Raw genomic sequence first — 21,294 nt, 5'->3', positions numbered from 1 at the left:
TATACTACATAATATAGAACAGAACATTTCGTAAATGCCAAATTCCCTTTTAAATACTGCAATTATTATAGAAATTATACAAACATTTTCAACAAAAGAGAAAGTTGTTTATTTATTTATTTCTCATTAAAATTCCAATGAAAAATAAAATAAACAAATATAGCTCGCAATGCACCAATAGCAGGGACTGTGTTCTTTTACAAAAGTAAGAGTTTTCGTTAAAGAATATAATTTTAAAACATACATACTTCTCTTTATTTCTTGGCAAAATACAATATAATAATATTATAAATTGTTAACAAAAATAGCAAAGTTTTTTAATAAGTAATTTTTTTTGTTGTTGTTTTCGTTCATGACCTTCTCGAACAAATCATGCAGAAAAATAAACGGATTAAATGCAAATGGTTGAAAATAGATTTTAGTCTTGTTATAAAAATTCAAAATTTGTAAAAATAGAAAGCTGAAAATCTAGATAGATATAAATAAATAAATACACAGCTAATATCAAAAAACAATATGATACCAATTCATTCATTTATTCATAGATTTAACCAACCAACCAGCCAACCATTCATCCATCCATCCTTCCATCCATTTATCCAACGAACCAATCAAACTTTCATTTTCAACCAATTACATTTGATTAGCTGTTTGTTGTGTGTGTATCTATCTATGTTGATCTCATGAACATGTGTGCATGTATATGTTCTTTCGTAATCAATGTGAAAATGCTTTTTTAAAACCCATCATCAGACAGTTGAGATGAGTGGCGATTTTACCAAGTAAAATGCTCAATTTGACAGAGCATATGTAGTAAACAGTGAGACATATCAAAATATAACATTTCCTGTTTTAAAACAAAAAATGTTCGTGAATGAACTAGTTCTTTTCTCTTCATAAATGTTTCATCTCTGATTGGAGTACTGTACTGAAACAGAAACTTTGAGCTCGATTATTGTACTTCAACCATAGTTCATTTTAATAATTACACAGTGCAACACGAAAAAATATAACCATATAAAAAATATAACTATGTGATAAAAGACCCGTGTCTCCCAGTTTTGCCCAAAGTCATGCACTTTTTTTATGGGCCCCCAAAGATTTGCAGCCGCGGTATCATTTTTACAAAAAAGTAATCATTTTCTCAGGTTCATGTCTTGCAAACCGTTCGGAATTTTGATTTACCCTCTGAGGCAAAGTTGTAGCTCTTGTCATAAAGTTGTAGCTCTTGTCAATATCAAAATCGGAAAAAGCTTTGAAAACTTAGATTTTTTTACTTTTTTTCTCCTGGAGAGCAATCTCCATCTTAGTGATCGAAACTAAAAATAACTCCACTAACCATCTACCTTATAAATACCTTAATTCACACAAAAAAATCTACCCCAGCAAAATACTACAATCACGTTTGACATATTTATCTTCTTTACACATTTCATTGTATGTCATTCCTCTATTTTTCTCGTTAAATTTCAAAAGTGAACAATTGATTTCATTATTGCTGTTTGCTGAACTTTCAGCTGCTGATGGCCTTTGAATGTGGACAGTGACTTGGTCATTGTGCATACATCATTCCTGGTCATCACAAAGATTATAATTTTTATTTTTATTGTTGTTGACATTGATGTAAGCATACGAGCATACTAATGGCACAACATCACTCAAAGTTACAAGTGCCAAAAAAAAAATTACCAAAGTTACTTCCCATAAAACCACTTTTCAAGTTATTAAATTAACTTTCCCAATATTCAACAAAATCCATTTAAATCTCTGTTAAGCTCTTTTTTGTTCACACAGAGCCAGAGAGACACAAGGACTACAATAACTTAACATAGGTTTAAATACTGCTGTGAGGGAAAAGTGTTTGGCGATGGCCAAGTAGGTTTTAATTAAAGTCAACCATATGGTGACCTAAGTTATTTTTACAGAATATATACTTGAAAAAAAATGTTGTCCATTGGAACAAATGTAGCAATAAACTTTTTGATATATAAATTTTTTGCTAATCAAACATAAAGTGGAATTATCACCAAAAAGAGAACAAGTGATTTTGACTCTGACTGTTTTTTTTTTTTGCTATTATCACCTTGTTTCTAGAAACCGAATATATATTTTTTAATTTTTGAACACATATGTATGTATATATGTTTACAGAATATATATTGTTTTACTCTAAGAGAAACATCTGTCGCGTACGGTATGTCACATACGATATTAAATTTTATTTCTTATATAATCATCCAAAGATAATTTTCATTTAATTATGATGGATTGTAGAGGAAAAATATGTGGTTTAGTTTAAGAAATTAAAAGAAAAAATAACTCTTTTCACGATTCGTAAATTTTAGCATATTTTTACATGTACTCTTATTTCGCTTGATATTTTGGGCAAAAATTATTTGAAAGTACTTATTATTTTTTAAAATGTAGAACCATCTGAATGGAACATAAATCCCAAATTATTTTTCAGATACTCTTATTTTTGCAAAATCTATTCCACTCTATAGGCGTACAAATGTCACGTACGATGACATGGAATTGCATTTTGAAGGTTACATATCTGTTATTTATTCTAACTTAGTTGTTAAACCACAAAGTATTTTTTTTTCTTCGAAAATGTCGAACTTTGTTCCAACAAACCTTCATATGCAGGAAGTTTTGCTTTACTTGTTTAATTTGAAAAAAAAAATGTGTCGCTGAAGCACTCCGATTTCATAACAAAGCTTATGGTGAATGTATGCGAGATATTTTTTGTGCGGTTCAGACATGGCAGACAAATATCGACATGGCCAAAAAAGATTGAAGACCGAGGAGGCATTTCTCCATGAATATTGTTATCAAACTCAACAAGAGCATGCAAAATCATTAGGATCTACTCAAGCAGCAATTCTAAAACGTTTGCAGCAGGGTTCATCCAAAACGAGTGAAATTGGGTACCAAGAGGCCTTCAAAGATGATTTTGAAATGATGCTTGATCGCTATAAAGTAAAATGATTTTTGCACCGAATGAGTACTTTCGATGAAAAATGGATCCATTACGATAAGCATATGAGATCGTATGAAACCAAAGACACAAATCCATGGCGGTAAGGTAATGCTCTATATTTTTGGGGCAAAGGGTCCGATTTATTATAAAATCTGGGATACGCTTCACTTTAGAACAGAATATACGATATTTACTTGATTCGTTTTCGTCCTCAAAAGTTGAGCAGTTATTTTGGCTTGAAATCCATATATTTCCAGAAAGATGCGAAAACCTCATAGCTAAGAATTTCCAATAATTTTAATAAATTTATATTGTACAAATGTTTCAAAATAAAATTTAAAAAACTTGTCAAAATATCAAACGGAATTCCGCAATTCCTAAAAATTGGAGCAAAAATCCCAAAAATTATATTTTTTAGAATTCTCCCCGTAGCACAGTGTGGTAGATCGCAAATCTAACTGGACAAAATTAATAAATCACGTTGGGTTCACTTCTCACTTATGAATCATATAAAAAATGAATTCAAATATATAAACGATTATAAAAAACCAACTTTTTTTTCGCAATGTATTTTGGGAGTTTTTACCCATTCTTCAAAAATTTTCTTTCGTGAAAAAGTAGAAGTCATACAGGAAAAGTGAAAAAATTTATGGCGGTCGCAAGAATGCGCAAGATGTTTTTGATTTACCTTGAAGTGAACACTTGAAAGATTAACTCAAATATAGTTTTACACCGGAACTATCCGAAATAAACAGCTTTAACTCTACTTGAAAAAAGGAAATATTTTATTTTTTCTTTGTGTAGTTCATACTGGAAAAGTGAAAAAAAATTTATGGCGGTCGCAAAAATGCACAACATGTTTTGGATTTACCTTAAAAAAAACATGAATTACAGTTCCCTATTGTATTGAGAAGTTCCCTATTGTATTGAGAAGCTCACTAAATGATCAGAAGGAAAGTTGCCAGGCATTTATTTTTTAATTTTGTTCAGCTGGATTTGTGATTTACCACAGTGTGCGTAGGGTACACATTTCCTTCGGAGATGGGAAAATACTTTGGGGATAAATAGGGAACATATCAAGGTTTCTAAAACTGCTTTCGGTTTTCTGATGCTGGCTTTGGGATTTAAGAACATTTTAAGAAAATAGGTAAAATTAGAAAAACAGGACATGTTTTTTATACCAAAATGTTCTCCGTAAAGATACTTTACAGAAAAACATAAAATTGTTATATCGAGCCATTAGCGCCAAATTATCGTAAGCGACATTTTTAAATTTTTTTTTTACTGCAGAAATTAAAATGCTATGGACCGACTGATGTTTTAGCGTTCTCAGAATATCAAAATTGTTAATAATTTCAAAAATTAGGGGGTACGATTTTATCGTAAGTCAATGTTTATATTTTACGGTAAACAAATTTTATTGTAAGCGACACACAGTGGTATAGAAAAAAAGAGGGAAATGAATCTGTAACTTCTAAATGGTTAGATTGGTTTGAATGAAATTTCACATGCAAAAAGAAGAAGTATTCTCCAGTTTAAGTTCTGAACGTGGACCTCATGGGAACACCAGGGGTGCGACCAAGGGTCCTCATATAAGGACACCTCGGGTATGTTACATTTTTAAAATGATATTATTCTTGGCTTGAGTTCCGATTTCAAAAAAATTACACATCTAGAATCTTCTCATCGACCACTACAAAAATCGTAGCTATCAATTATCACGTATTGCTTAGGAGATATTCGTATTTGAAAATTAAATTTTCACCCTCCCTCCCGATTTCCTTTCTTGGACTAACAATACATGTATGTGTCAAATAAAAAAAATAATTGTTTAAAAATAATGACTAAGTCCAAAGTTATATGCATTTGAAATTAAAAAATTTTAAAAAGGAGATTTTTCGCAATTTTTTTGGGAAAAAATAACTTTTTTCTTTTTAAGTTATCGCAAAAAAATTCTAAGAGGATGTATAAGGAATTTCTACTTTCTGAAAGCTAGGTTTTCATAAAATATTTCAAAAGAAAACCAATTTCAAAATTGTTATTACCGAGGGGAAGAGGTTTTTTCAAAAAACACCTATTTTTTATATAAAATAAAACTTTAGGGCAAAAATTCTCAAATCGCATATTCGACATCAAAATATAGTAACCGATTTTAGGTGGCTCAATATGTTTCTAATTACTTTGTGAAGGATCCCGATAACCCCAACTCTGTTATGGATATTATAGCCAAAAAACTAAAAATTCCGATTTTTGGAATTTTTCAACACTTTTTGGGAATTGCGGGATTGCTAATAATAAATTTCAAAATTCGTTTTTATTTTTCCATTTTAAATAGAAAAATCTACATAACTGTAAAATTTCATTAAAAACTATTTATGTATAAATAAAAATCTCATTTCATTTCGAAAAATGTTTATATATGCAAAAATTCTATAAAAAAAAAATTTTTGTCATATTTTTCAATAAAGTATTCCATGAATTTTTAATTGTCAAAAGTTATAAATATTTTTGAAAAATAGACAAATAGCTTGATCGAAAAATTTCAAAATAATCAAAAAAAACCTCCTGTAAAATTTGTGTTTTGTCGCTTACGATAATTTGGCGCTAAGAGCTCGATATGTTCTTAAAGAAAGTTTTTTTTAATAAAAAAAGAGTGAAGTCAACTTTTCGCCCAAAAGATTTTGAGCACCCATTCTGCCGTGTGTCTAAATATAACTTTTTCTTTATTCTTTAAAATTTATAAAAATTTAATAAAATAAAATTGTATTTCTGTATAAATCAATTCAACTTGAGCCTGAATAATTATTAATATAATAATATCATAAATATCTTAATTATATAGATTTATAAGCTAAATGGATACTAGCAAAATTATAAAATTTTCTTTTGAAATATTTTTTCGAATAGATTCGCCAGACAAGCTAGTATTTCCTGATGATTTTTCAAGATTACCGTTTATTGTCTTTGCTGTAGTCTGGACTTATATCTAATATAAAGACTAATTTGTAGTATAAGTATTTAACGTATTCACAAAAGGTCCTAGTGCTACCTAAATTCTACCTTGGCCATATGGTTTACATGGACACAAATATGGACAGAAGAACATAGTTCAGAGCTAACCAATCGCCATCAAGCTTGAACGATTTTTATGAAATTTACTACATTCTATATGAAAACCATATAATTTATGATCACTATAACACATAATTAACTTGACTTATGGTCTGCAAATTACATGTTTAAAAATAAATTTGCTTTTCAATTATTTTAAATCTTCAAATACATTCATGTACATTTGTCTTAAACATTAAAGAGAATTATCTAACATGACTTTCAACAATAATGGAATTAGTGACTGTACAATATAAACTGACCCCTTATCTAATGAAACCTTTAATTAACCACATATTCTTTACCGCCATAAAGTAAGTTGGAATTGACCTTTTAGAGGTAACATGTATACATGCTTTTGATGGCATATTACCAACTAACATACTTACATATAATTTTTATTTCCCTTAATTTTTCCGTGTTTTCTTTTCTCTTCTGTTCTGGTGGGTTTATTGCGAAACCGTTATGCTGATGATAAACTCTCAACTCATCATGTTGTACGTTACAATATACGTTGTATTTTACTGTATGTTTTTAAATTCTTTTCTTACTGCTATTTTTTCCGGGTATATGTGCAAACTTGTTACAACAAGGTTAATGAATATTCTATACTAGAAGCAATTTCCAACGAGCCATGGCTAATATACAGATAGTAGTAGTAGCAGTACATTTATATTGTAACATGGCAATTCATATACACTAACAAATATAACATAAATAGCAATGTAGTTGTATTACATACATTCATATACATATGTATGTATGTATAAAATACAATACAAAGCTACGACCGCATCATCATGATTTTAGCCGAAAGCCATAGAGGCTGGAATAAAGAACATTGTTATTTAGTCCAGTACAGTACGCATTAGGGCGACCCATATTTTACAGTTTAAAGGTTTTCGATTCTACAAAGGTCTAAAATTGTTCTCCATCATCTAAAAACCAAATGCTTGAAAGTGCTTGAAATAATCGTATATTAAATATTAGAAACCATCAGTGGCAAGTTTTTTCACTCAGTTTGTAATTTGCAAATTTTACATTTTCGACCCCATGATGTATATCGAGGGTTTATATTCAAATAGTACTATACGACATTTTCTCGAAAATGAGGTTTTTATACCAACGTATTCCCTGACTAATTTTTCATCTGTCATTTAAATTTAAAAAAAAAAATTTCCAATGGTTTTTTTCATAAAATTTGTAAAATTGCTATCTAACACACAATTTATTTTGTTAGTAAAAAAGTGCTATATGCATGTGAAATATTCGTGTATATAATAAAATATTAAAAGTGTTTTTTTATAAAATATAATTTATATTACACCGTACGACACTCAATATTAGACACGAACCGGATGATATACATACGTCTAAATTAAATGGAGAAAAACTTTTCATTTCGTGATCCTGTTTCCTTTTAAAAGGACTTCAAATTTTCAGAGGAGTAACTTTTTGAAAACATGTTTTAAAATACTTCTGATCATCCTACTTATTTTGATTTTATCCTGTCAGGATCAAAAGATGTTAAAAATATCCTTTCAAATTTTTATCCTTTTAGATTTCCAATAATTTTTTTTTAAAAAAAATAGTGAGTTAAAGATCCATATATTGAATACCACATGCCAAAATTTCATCCTTCTATCTTCACTACTTAAGTATTAAATAATATTTTAAATTTGCATTATTTGATTTTTTATATTTTATTTTAATATTTCATTGGAAAAAATATAACAAAAACCGTTGTGAAAAGAAACGAAGAATACTTTATAATAAACAAGTAAAATGGTATAGTCGGGCAAGCCCGATCAACCAACAAAATGAATTCCCTACAGCCTACATTTGAAACGTTTTGGAGTATGTCCTGAGTAAGTAAGCAAATTTGTTTAAAGACCCACGTAGCACAGCTTCCTACAAAAAGAAATTCTGTGGAAAATTCTAGGAAGCTGATTAGCTTTATGTATAAACTATGTCCTATTCGTGTTATTGTGCCAGATGATTGGCCGTGTACGAGTAGTGTGGTTGTACCAGCTGCTGGCGCTTTATCATAAATAGTTTGATATTTTTTTGATTGTACCAGTATGATTGAATCGAGTGTTGTAAAATTAGCTCATAAAAGTTAAATAAAACCTAGTTTTCCTTTGTTTTTTTAGTCCTTTTTCGTTTTAGGATAATAGCAACAATAAATGCATTACAAATTTTATCGTTATTCATTAGAACCTGTTCCACACAATTTTTGGTAAAAAATTTATTTTGTACCAGCATGCTGATTGTAGTGTGTGTGTCCAGCTTAATTGCACAATCACTTGATGACACACCATTGTATTGTGTATGAGCCCTATTACTTACATAAAAACCTCAAAGTTTACATTAAAGCTGATTTTTATTTTGTGTTCAAATAGTGCTATACAAATTTTATAAAATATCAGATTTCATAATTTTTAATCTCATTAGATTTTAAAGTTTTTTCTAGAAATCCGTTTTTCACCACAACATTATATAGCTACACAGAGAAAACAGATTCGTAGTAACAACCGAATTTGTTGCCAATCGAATGACTCGCCCTTGGTGGCCGAATTTTACAGTTGTGGCTATAAAATATTAGAACTTGTAACAAAAGGTTGGTTGCTTCAACCGAAATTCTTCCTTATTAACTGATTTTCAGTTGCTAAAACGTGTGGATTCGAATCATTCGATTGGCAACAGATTCGGTTGCCATCACGAATCTGTTTTCTCTATAAAATAAATTTCCAAAGATTATACTTAAATATTAGCCATTGCACCATTATATATATTTGAAATTTCGGGATATATTTGAAAAAAAAATTATTTGCGTTTTAGCGAATATCTGTACAACAAATTTTCCAATAAAATCAGTCTTCTATAAATCCTTGAAGTATTTTATTCGAACGAATTAGTGAGAAAAACATTTTTATCAGAAAGAGGATAATTACACTCTGCTACAAAATGACACTTTTTGTCAGAACTTGAAAAGCGACCTAATGGAGGTTGTAGACTTAGGTGAGGACATACTGAAATCGTTTTCAAAGATTTTAAAACACCCTCAACATTTTGAGTTATTTTGAAAAAACTGATTTAGCGTAAGTCGTAGGACTGTATTACCTCTAACCCACACAGTTAAAAGGTAAAGAATTGGGCTTTCATAAAATGTATACATAAAATCTGTTTTCCACGAAATTGTGTAAGTTTTTATAAAAAGTTTTGATTTCTTTCTTATTTTTTTCGTATTTTTTCAAATTCAACAATAGTTGTTTTATTTTTTTTCTATGAAACCCTATATCTTTTTGCACAGAATTTTATGCAGACAAAAACGAGACATTATTTGTTAAAATCGGTTTATACCTGCAAAAGTTATTAAACTTTTTCGAAAAAAATTCGACAAAATTTACTTTGTAAATTTAAAATTTTACAAATAAGCAATAAAAAGCGACTAAACTCAAAAAAGTTGATACATTTTGTTTTTCTTTTAGAGATTCATAACAAAAATAATACTAATAACTTACAAATGTATCAACAAATGCACGTCATTTTAAAAAATAATCAGTTTTCTTTCCAAACCCGTTAAAAAATTTAAAGTCGGACAAAAACTGACTGAGTTACAGATCGATAAGTTGAAGAATATCACTGAAAACGGTTTTCTCAGAATAACTTCTGAATTTGAGGGTGTTTCTCAAATTCAGAAGTTATGTAATCTACTCAGCAAGCACTATAACTCACGATAGGTCGTTTTCCAAGTTTTTTTTTCCATCGTAGCACCGTATTATTATGACTAATTTCCCTATTGAGAAAAACATGGCAAAAAGTGGAAAATTTTAACTTAAGAAGGATATCTGTAAATACATTACAACCTTCAGGGATATGTTATTTAAAATATCATTGCTTAAAGGTTGTTGTTTAAATCATCGGAAAATGCTTTTGGTGATATAATGAGAATATTATATCACCAAAAATTTTAAAACTATTGGGTGTATGCTTAAAAATGCGGTAATTTTTAAATGGCTAAGCTTTTATTTTGAAACATATGTACAACATAAATTTATTCAAAATATTGACCATTGTTAGATATGAGCTTTTCATATCTGAGCTGTTCATCTTTTGAGGACAAGAACGAATCAAGCTTGTTCTGAGGCAGTGTTGCCAATTCACGGTGAACAAAAAGGGCTAAATACTTAGAAAAAAAATACTAAAAAAGGGCTAAAAAAGGCTAAAAAAGGGCTAAAATTTTTAATTAAAAAAATACATACATTTGACACAAAAAACAACTTAGAATGTTACATTTGGCTATGCCGAATAGACAAACAAAAATCTATGAATATAACACACGTTCAAATGCAAGAAAATAAGAATATTTATTCCTGTATGTTGATCCTTAACTTTAAAATAACTTAATATGGGTCCACACGTATATCAAATGCCGATATTTTTAAAGCCTCGTATTTATCACCTGGCCTGCAAAATGCTCCTATGCAAATTTATTAATATGACAAACTATGTATAAAGTAATCCTTTGTGATAACTTCGATGGAGAATATTTTGATAAGTGAATATATGGCAAATATGCCTCTCATGTAATGCAAAAAAAAATATTCTAAAAATTATACACGTCGCCGGACAGAATTGATTTTCATTGGCAAAAACATTAATTTTTCCATTAGTTAGTAAACATATCAAAACTAAGGTAGCCAAAATATGTAAACATAAATATTTAATTTAAATTTGGAAAAAGTTAATTATCTATATTTGATCAGATAAAAATGATCATACCTAAATTATTATCGATAATGAACTGAATTTTTCTTTCTAAATTGGTTGGATTGTAGTCTTTGAAAACGGTATACTACATGTCATGTGTTATAAAATATTTGTTAAAGTACTATATTAACGTCAATACATCGCCCAGATAAAGTTAAAAGTATTCTCTTTAACCCTATATATGATTTTATAAACGCCCGGACTCGCGCGTAAAACATTAACATATTTATTAACAATTTTTATTTAAATAACGTACATTTTCTCTATATTAGTTATGGCATGTTTTTAATATATGGAAGGTCCAACCATTTGTATGTGCTTAAATTGTTTACTGGTTCAATTTTTAGTTAATTTTTGACATAATATCCCTGCCAATTTTTTTGAACTGATTTTACTAATTTTCAACAGCAAAAATTTCAGATCATTAGAGTAAATATATAATTTTCATTAGAGTAAATATATATGGCTAAATGAAAATAAAAAAGGCTAAAAAAAAGGCTAAAGGCTAAATTAATTTTTTTGTGGCTAAACAAGATTGAAAAGGGCTAAATTTAGCCCAAAAAGGGCTAAATTGGCAACACTGTTCTGAGGTGAAGTGTATACAAGAGATGGCGTTCTGTTTCAATCGAAACAAATAGTAGTCGGACAGGGCACGTTCTCGATTATAAAGTTGGTGAGGCAAAACTTCCCAACCACTTCATTCGAAATACTTTTTACCAGGTATTGCAACATGTGGCCGAGCGGTGCCATGATGTAATATTACGATTTCATGTCTAGCCGCCAGTTCTTGGCCTTGAAACTTTTTTGGAATACATTCACCATAAGCTTTGTTGAGCAAACCGTGTGCTTTTTTTGAACAAATTGATGAACAACTTCAAGAACATAGGTACCTAGTTTTTATAAATTTGCATCATTTTATTTTTGGATTTTGAGCTATATTAGAAATCTTTAATATTTTATATTTAAACATCTTTGGGTACATTTATAAAATAACTATAATTGGACATTTTTCAATTTCAACATTTACAATTGACCCAAAACTCGAAACCTCAAATAAAATGTGCAACCTATAAAATGTCTGCATTTGGTTTTTAGTGAACGGAGAATAATTTGAAACTTTAGGAGCATTTAAAATTCATAAAGTTTAAAATAAGGGTACCCCTATTACGCATAGATTCACTTTGTTTGAACGCTAATACGAGGGTCGCTTTGGAAAACCTTATAAATAAAAAAGAAGGTAATTTAAGTTTTCAAACTTCCTTTACCCACTGTTAGACAAATTTTGGGATTATTCCGCACGAACATTGGGACATCAACAAATTTTTCGAAGATTCAAAATGAACGGCTAATGAGAGCATGTCAACGTTACTTCAATAAGGGTAAAAGGTTAAATGGTGGTCACAACATCAAACAAAATTTCGTATTTGTACTCCATTCATTACGTACTTTAAATCGTGCAACCTGCTCATATGTCAAGTACAAAAGAGTTAAGAAATTTTACTATTTATTAAAAAATGATAAAAAAAAAAACTTTAAGATTTTGATTTATAGAGCTAAAGCAAATGCACTATAGCTAAATCGAAATAATATTTAAGTTGATACAATATTTTGAAAGGACTGCTTACTCGGCCCTCCTAATTTATAGGAAAATAAAGCACAATAACATTAACAATGAGTAGTAGCTGCTTTTGCTGTTGTATTGGCTGTAGTATACCTAGTCATCGTCGTCATCGTCATGGTAGAGTAGTACAAGTAGCATCATTATACCAGTCATTCCCATTAATGGTTTGCTACAGTTGTAGCACAAACAACAACAGCAATAATAACAACAATACCAGCAACACCAAATCGTTGAATAAAAATTTCCCATCTTTTATAGCATTGACGGCGAACAACAAAAAAAATATGAACAATAAAAAAAAGAAGAAAATGGGGAAACAAATGCAGAGGAACATGTTTTAATAGAAAAAGTTATAAGCGGATATGCTCGTTCATATACAAAAAGGAACAACAAACCCAATACACCAGTAACTAAACAAACAAACAAACAAACCAACGCCAATATAGACACAGAGATGCTACATTCTATCAGCCAGACAAACACACCAACACAGATATTCGCAACAAAAAACAACCAAACAAAAAAAAATATAAACAAGCCAACAACACCAGCCAGTATTAAACAACAATGTACATATTGACCTTCTTATATTTATTGTTGTTGTTCTCCATATTTTAATTTACACCCTCACAGCAACACAATCAGCCATATTCAACAGAAAAAGTCATCCTTATAATATACACACATACAGCTATTTATATTTAAAATAATCACACAAACAAACAAATGCTCTTTCGTGCTCTTAGAGCAACGTTCATACAACTACTACCTATTTATGCACTTATTTACCTCATACAAGTAAAAGTATAACAATAACAAAAACACACTGTTTAATGTGTCACAATTTCAAGTAAAGGACACTCAATATCGTTGTTATGCTGGAGACCAAACCGACAGCAACACCAACAATTGCCTCACCAGAGATAACAATAACAACAACACCACAATGTACAAAAATGAATTAACAGTTGTTGTAGTTGTACCGGCATATACATATGTAAGAGAGCTGTCTGAGAATTCATAAGTTTTAGATATTAGGGTGCCGCTTATATTATACTTTTTCGATCTTAGGTACACCCAAAGTCTAGAATTGTTCACCTTTATCTAACAACCAAGTGCTGAAAATTTGAGCACCATCGGAAAACATTTAGATGTTCCAACATTTGTAACATTTTATCACTTGTTCTAATGCATTCTAATAGTGCCAAACATGCCTTATTTTCAGAGTTACAATATAGTTAGCCGTTTTAACTCTGTAGAAAATTCGCTCATAATCAATGTTTTCAGCTGCAGATCAGCGAAAAAAGGAGATGAAATTTTTGGAAAAAAAAATTATACCGATCACTGATTGGAATTTTTACCCCATTGTGATGACTGACCCAAAAAATGTAATTTTGTTTTATTTATTAATTAAATCTACCCTTCTTCATAGGCCGAACAATAAGTATTCATATAACATAACTAAAATTAAAACTAAATGCACCATCCCGCATTTAGATCTCGAAGCATTGATCATGTTTGGCTCTGTGCGAGAAGTCTTGCAAGTTGGGTTTGGGTGGTTTTGTAATATTATAATGTATTTTTCACGGACATTCTAGAACTCATCTTTAAGTAACGGTACCTGTAAGTTCCTATGGATGTTATCATTTCTTATGTACCATGCTGCATTCGCAATGGTCCTAAGAATTTTCGATTATTACCCTCTGTATAAGTTCAATAGTGGAATTACTAGCCGTTCACCGAAATTGGATTCCATATGTCCAAATTGTTTTTTAAATACTATTACAGGAAGACTATTTATTCATTATAAACTCATTAGAACTTGACCATAAAGAAAACCATAAAATATCATGCTTTTTTCAAATTTTACATTAAAAAAAAAGTTTCACCTAAAAATGTGAAACTTTTTAAAAAATTTTCATAGCCTATTATCTAATATTTAATATCAGATTGGTTTTTGGGTTGGTAATTTACGTTGCTGTTAATTTATACCTTGGATCAAAATTGTGCAATAAAGCAAAGTTTAACATCTAGACAAATGGTGCCCATTTCATTGTGCTTTCGCATTAACTAACAACACACATATTCTTATTCCTTTTGGTTAGTAGTTGTTTAGGACAGCGGCGAATACACATGCTAAGCGGTTGTATTGCAATTTTTTAATTTTGTTTGTTCATGATCAATGAATGAATTGTTGTCTGGTTTCAGATTTGAAATGATTTTAATCAAAATAACGCTAAAAACATGCAAAACAAATTTGACGAAAATTATTAATATCGAACTCTCAATTAATGAGCTATGATAATATGTCGCAAACAATTTTATTCAGGTTGTTGACATGATTATTGATAACAAATAAGGTTTTAAAAATATTGAAATTTTTTTAGTTTACTAATCTTTTCTTTCAGTGGAGGTGTTTTTTGCTCTCCAACATAGTTTTAGCTTTGGGCATCCATGCTCTCTTTGGAACTCTCTTTGTGTATATCTTGAGAATGCGGGATTTAAAATAGATGACGTATCTTTTGAACACGGTTTTTGGTTTTTAATAACTTATATGTAATTTTGAAGGATTAGTTATAGTAAACAACAAAGTTTTTTTGCATCGAAAATTTCAAATCTTGTGCCAATAAAGCGTCAATGCGGGAAGTTTGGCTTTACATAATAAATTTTAAATTTAATTTCACCAAAGCTTATGGTGAATGTCTTTCATCGGTTTCAACGAGCGAGAGATGGATTGTGCGGTTCAGAAGTGGTGATTTTGACACGGAAGCCCAAAAAAACTTGAAGACAAAGTATTGGAGGCAGTACTTCAAAAAGACTGTTGTAAAACTCAAAAAGATGTTGCCAAATCATTAAGAGCTATTCAATCAGCAATTTCAAAACGTTTGCGAGCAGCAAGATTCATCCAAATGTTGGGAAATAGAGTACCATACGAATTGCAGCAGAGAGACATTGAAAGACGATTTTTCATGTCCGAAATGATGCTTGAACGCTACTAAAGAAAATCATTTTTGCAAAGAATCATTAGTTGCGATGAAAAAAGTGTAAGAGATCGTATGTGGCCGGTCGCCAACCAGCCGAATCGACATGCCAATTATCCACGGCTCTAAGATATGTCTCTGTATTTTGGTTATGAGCTGCAAAAATCAGACCAGACTATCACAAGCAGTACTCAATGCAACTGATATGAGGCCAGACATGACACCGAAATATCCCATCATGACAATGCTCGGCCATATGTTGCAATACCTCTTAAAAAGTATTTAGAATGATGTGGCTGCGAAGTTTTGCTACTATTTGTTACGATCGATACGATAAAAGCTAAAAATAAAAATATTATGCAGATCTTTACCCATAGTATCCAGAACTATAAAAAAGCTATAAATTTTATAAAATTATGTTAATATGGCCAAAATAAAATACATATAATTTTATTTTAGTATTTTGCGTCAGCATATTTATTGATTTTAGCAAATATTAAATTTTTTCATGGAGTATTTGTTTGTACTTTAAAGAGTTAAATTCCGAAAAAAATATTATAAATCCACTAATTTCGGAAGTAATCTTACAGAATTGTTTCTCGTAAATTTTTCGTGATCGCTCATTATATATATGAATATAAATATAAACCATTGCCCAGCTTTACTAGCTTCACGGGATAAACTTCTTGTTATCAGAAGCTTTCTGAAAGTTCACGAAGTTTAGGTAAAGAGTTGTCTCAATCATTCTCAAACTGTTGACTTGCTCGACAAAAGATTTTATGTACAGATTTTTAGTGAATCTAGGATGAATTTTAGTTGAAACATATGATGATATATCTAGTCTCGAAATTCTATGCAACTCTTGACATAAGTTTTTCATATCCTTTTATCATATTTGACACACAAATTGTATTATACACTGTTTTTTCGACAGCCCTCGTTTATTTTTGTTGATATTACCTGATGTCGTCATTGTTGTCTGCATGATTTTACTGCTCATGTTTTTGGCATTTTTATTTTATATTCATCCTTTGTATTTGTCTTTCAGTTGGTTTTTTCGTTTGTTTTGTTTTAATTTTAATACATTCCGTTTCCCCTGCTTATCATTATCGTTTGTAGTGGAAAAATAATAAAATAAACATAAAGTGGAAAATTTTTACTCTTCCCTGACTTTACCCTACAGCAAATTGTTTGTTGTTTGTCAAATGCGGTTGATGTTTGTAACACCCCAAAGGACTTAGAAACGTGAGAATTTAATTTAAAAGTTGGTTTAATATGAAAGTGTTTTCATCAACCCCAAAATGACACTGTGAACCACAGTGAAGTGAATAAGGCCAGCTTGTTTTTCGTTTTTCCTATGGTGTTTTTTTTTACCATAATTTGTGTCATTTGGACAGAGGTTTAAAGGAATATGGAATTGGGTCGAACTAAGTAAACAAACGCATATTAGAAAAGGCAAAGGGTAGGGAACCTCAACATGATGTTTGTAAATTCATTTAAGTGTATATTAACTAAGTTTATTTTTATACAGAAAAGATTTCGAAGGATAACCAAGACAGATTTACTCTAGAAGACATTTGTAGGTTTTCAAAACATTTACATTTAAATCAACACATGTTTCTAATTAAGAGCCATTTTAAATTATATTTTGTGCTATTAATCTGTTACTCAAAAATCAATCAAAGTTCACATTCTCTCAAACATCTGTCTTCCAAAATCTTGTTGACAAAATCATGGCAGCGTTAAAAACTTTCAGCTATAGTGTAATTAAAAGGCATTATAAAGCCTCATTCTCTTACATCTCTAAATTTAAAATTTCGAATAGTTATAGCAACTTAATTACAGTTTTACTACATTTAAAAAGGGAATAGGAAAAACACATAAAAAGTGCCTGAGGATGTTGAGCCAAAAGTATGAAGTAATACCCACCATTTTTATTTTGTTTTCTTAATTATTGTAATGTGTTTTTCTTTTGCTTGTAACAGCATGAACTACTTAGAAGAGACTTAATCTTATTATAATTGACTGCAATTGTAAGATAATTTACCTATGTTTCAGTAGATTAATTACTATGTTTTTAACAATGCTTTCGTAAAGCCAAGAATTCATTAGTAGTTTACTCTGTATAGTTTCTGGCATGTCACTATTTTTACTTAACACTACAAAGACCAGCATAACTAAACCAACTCTACTTATATAGCTTTTTTTCCAAAAAAAAAACTTTTCTTAAAGACAGTCAACAAAGTCATTACACTCACGAAATGAGTCAGTTAATGAGTCTAGCACAGGCGAATTTTAAAGTTTATAATAAATGAACAAATCCATGTTTCTAACAAAAAGTGTTAAGCAAACATTCATTAACATAAATATTTTGTTTGTAAATAGCTATTGGGCACAATTAACTAAGAAGTTGGGAAAGAAATATTTGAAAGTCCTTTTCGTTGGTATTGTTTAAAACTAAAAGTTAATACTAGCGCAAATTTTATTGTATTACAGTAAAAATTTTGAAAATTATTTAATGGACTTCACATAGAACGAAATTTAGCACACAGTTTTACATATGAATAGTTAAGAAAAGTAGAAATCTTTGAAGTCGATGCGAGAAATCTGACAGATCCCATATATTGAGATCAATGTAATCCATTAACTTTAAAGTAAAACTTAGAATTATGATTAAATTTTACATATAAGGGAGGATATGTGCCGTTTGTAATGCCCAGAAATATTAGTCTAACTTCAATATTAAAGTATACCAAAATACCGACTTATCATTTTCTGAATATGTCCGATTACAAGATGGCCATCTATCTATGAAAACCTTGTACGCAAAGTACAGGTCTCACTAATTAATACATTTTGTATAGCGTTTTATAGACAAAACCACCAACAATTTCAAAGCGACGAAAAGACCTAAAGGCATAAAATTTTGCACAGAATAATCTCTTAATCAGAAGCTATTCAAATTAAAAGAGGGACAATATTGGTTTACCGAAAAAATTATGAAACAACATGTTCGTCCTGTTCGAAACATGTGTCCTCATCTTTTAAGGCCAATAACGAATCAAGCCATTATCGGATAACCTATACCTAAGTGAAGTGTAATACAGAGAGATCGTTCTGAATCGATCCGGACCGGGGCACAGTCTGGACACAGGAAGATATCCCAACCACTTCATTCTAAATATCTTATAACAGGTATTACAGAATGTGGCCGACCGTTGTAATGTTATGGTTTCATATCTGGCCGCATATTTAAATAAATAGCTTCATATTCCATTTAGAAGAATGGAATATGAAGCTATTTAACTCTTCAGCCACGCATTTTTGTGTATAAGTTTAAAATCAAAACAACTGCATTCTTACTTTAATCAAGGTTAGTTTATTATAAAAAGCAAGAAAAACTTACAAAATATATAATTATTTAGCAAAATGACAATAGATTACAATAAATAGAAGACAATAAAGACTATAGAAAATGTGATTAGTAAACTGACCACCCAACCGCAAAGAGTTAAATAAAATAACTTCCCTTGATACAATCACAACGCTTTTGGAGATATCTGACGGCATTGGTCCAGAATACAGTTATTAGCCAAAATTGTATAAATTCTACAAATATTATTTATAGGTCTCATCTGTAATTTTATTTCCCCGGAAGACTTCATATCATGGAATGTTCGATATCTCGAGGAAATTCCCGCACAGATGTTCGTTTCCCTCTCCGACCCATAAACGTGCGTCATTTCATGTTGTTATTCAGATCTCAAAGCTCCATAGTTCGGTACAGGTCTACATTTTGTAGCATTATTAATTAAACAAATTTAGCCCGCATGTCCCTTTGAGTCTTTAATATGAATTAATATAAATCAATTTGATGTAGATCTCAGGGGAAAATATGACTATTATCATTTTAAAACTGGCATGAGGAGTGCAGATCAAGATCCTGAGACATGCTAGTCTCAATATGTTGCACAGAAAGGTAAGAGAGTCATGTATGTTGAATGTGGTTGGTTGGTTTACGTGGTAGTTCACTACGTGCGAACAATCAAGTAGAGTCGAAGGGACCCCGTTTTGATGAGACCACACCACTCGTCAGATGTATTGTCGTTTACATCGCAATGTAACTAAAAAGTGCTAGCTAGCTATATCTTAGTAGGTCATTGAGTTTAGACCCGGCTACCTCACCAAGGTTGGTCAATGTATAGTTGCCCATGAATTTATGTCTCTTGACACTCAGAGCTGGGTATTCGCAGAGAAGGTGGAAAGTCGTTTCCTCTTTTTCCCTATCCTTACAACTACGACAATGGTCGTTAAAGGGGAGTCCCAGGCGATTTGCGTGCTTGCCTAACGCCTACTGCCATCAACCTTGATATATCCCTTCTATTCCGGGTTATCAGTTGCATAGTGCGTTTTTCGTCAAAAGATGGCCACATCAACTTGGCTACCCTACATGTGTCTAAATTACGCCATCTATTCTCAGCCTTTGTAAGAAAATGTCTGAAGATGATACCTTTAATAGTCCCCAGTGGAATTGCTACTGAAACCGCATTGGAGATATCTAAGGCAGATCCCATTCTGGCTAGTTCATCTGCCTGTTCATTACCGTAGCGGTCCCTGTGCGCAGGTACCCAAACCAAAGTAATATCAGATAGACGACCTAGCCTTGACAGAGAATTCTTACATTGCCTAACTAGTGAAGATGAGAGAAGTGAGAGAAGTGCCGCCTGACTGTCGACAAAAATACCTATATTGCCGCGGGTATTATGATCATGTAGTGTATTGCAAGCTGCCATGATTGCAAAAATTTCCGCCTGGAAAACACTACACTCATTCGGAAGACGATACGAAAAACCTATCTCGGGTTCGTCACAGAAGACGCCAGAACCAACACCACAGCTCATTTTCGAACCGAATGTTCTCTATCCAGAATTTTCTTAACCAGAGGTGATAGAATTTTGCACCCTGTAAATTTCATTGTCTTCCATCACAGTGGTCAGCAACATAATTGTATATTCATATTGTTGGTCATGCCATTATTATTTGTTTTTCTATTTTAGTTTGGCTGTAATATGAATGTCTAAGCATCAACTAAGTATATTTAACAAAATTCCCCTATGTTTTCTATTTTAATATACAAACTTCCAATATTTAATTGTTTAATATAGTAAGTAGTCTTCGTAATATCCATACAAGATAAAATCTTTCATACAAGTACGGAAATGTATGTATGCAAGACAAACTCTCATAATCTCATTTCAACGAGACCATTATAATTAATTTCATTTATTTTCCTCTACTTAAAATATAAAAATAAATGAAATAATCTTCTTGCACGTGAATATTGCAAATTCAAACCATTTTAATAAATAACGACGAAACCTTGTAATTTTCTTTATGATCACACCCAATTTGGTGAGATGTGAAGCCGGAATGTGTCACTCACTGATTACAAGTAGTTGTCACAGTTGTAATGAAGGTATCAACAAAAGTCTATCATCATGCATTGTAATTTAATTCATTATTATCTTATTTTTTCACTGATATTTATACTTAAAAACATTTTTCCGGAATTCTCAACATGGGCGTTTTAATAAGAATGAGACTGTCAGGCAGGATGAAAGTCGCAAAAATGAAACAATATAAAAATGTTGAGTACAATTGGAGGGACGGACGAAAAGAAAGACAACAAGACAGACATTTAAAATGGAATAAGTTAAAAAAAAAATCCACTTACCATACTCGAGCTCTGTCTCTTTATCAGCTACCAATTTAGCAATTTATTGTACAGAATACAGCAAAAACAACAACAAAAACACAAAAGTATC

Source organism: Calliphora vicina, chromosome 4 (assembly GCF_958450345.1).
Source record: "Calliphora vicina chromosome 4, idCalVici1.1, whole genome shotgun sequence".
Lineage (NCBI taxonomy): Eukaryota > Metazoa > Arthropoda > Insecta > Diptera > Calliphoridae > Calliphora > Calliphora vicina.
This window is presented reverse-complemented; position numbering follows the sequence as displayed.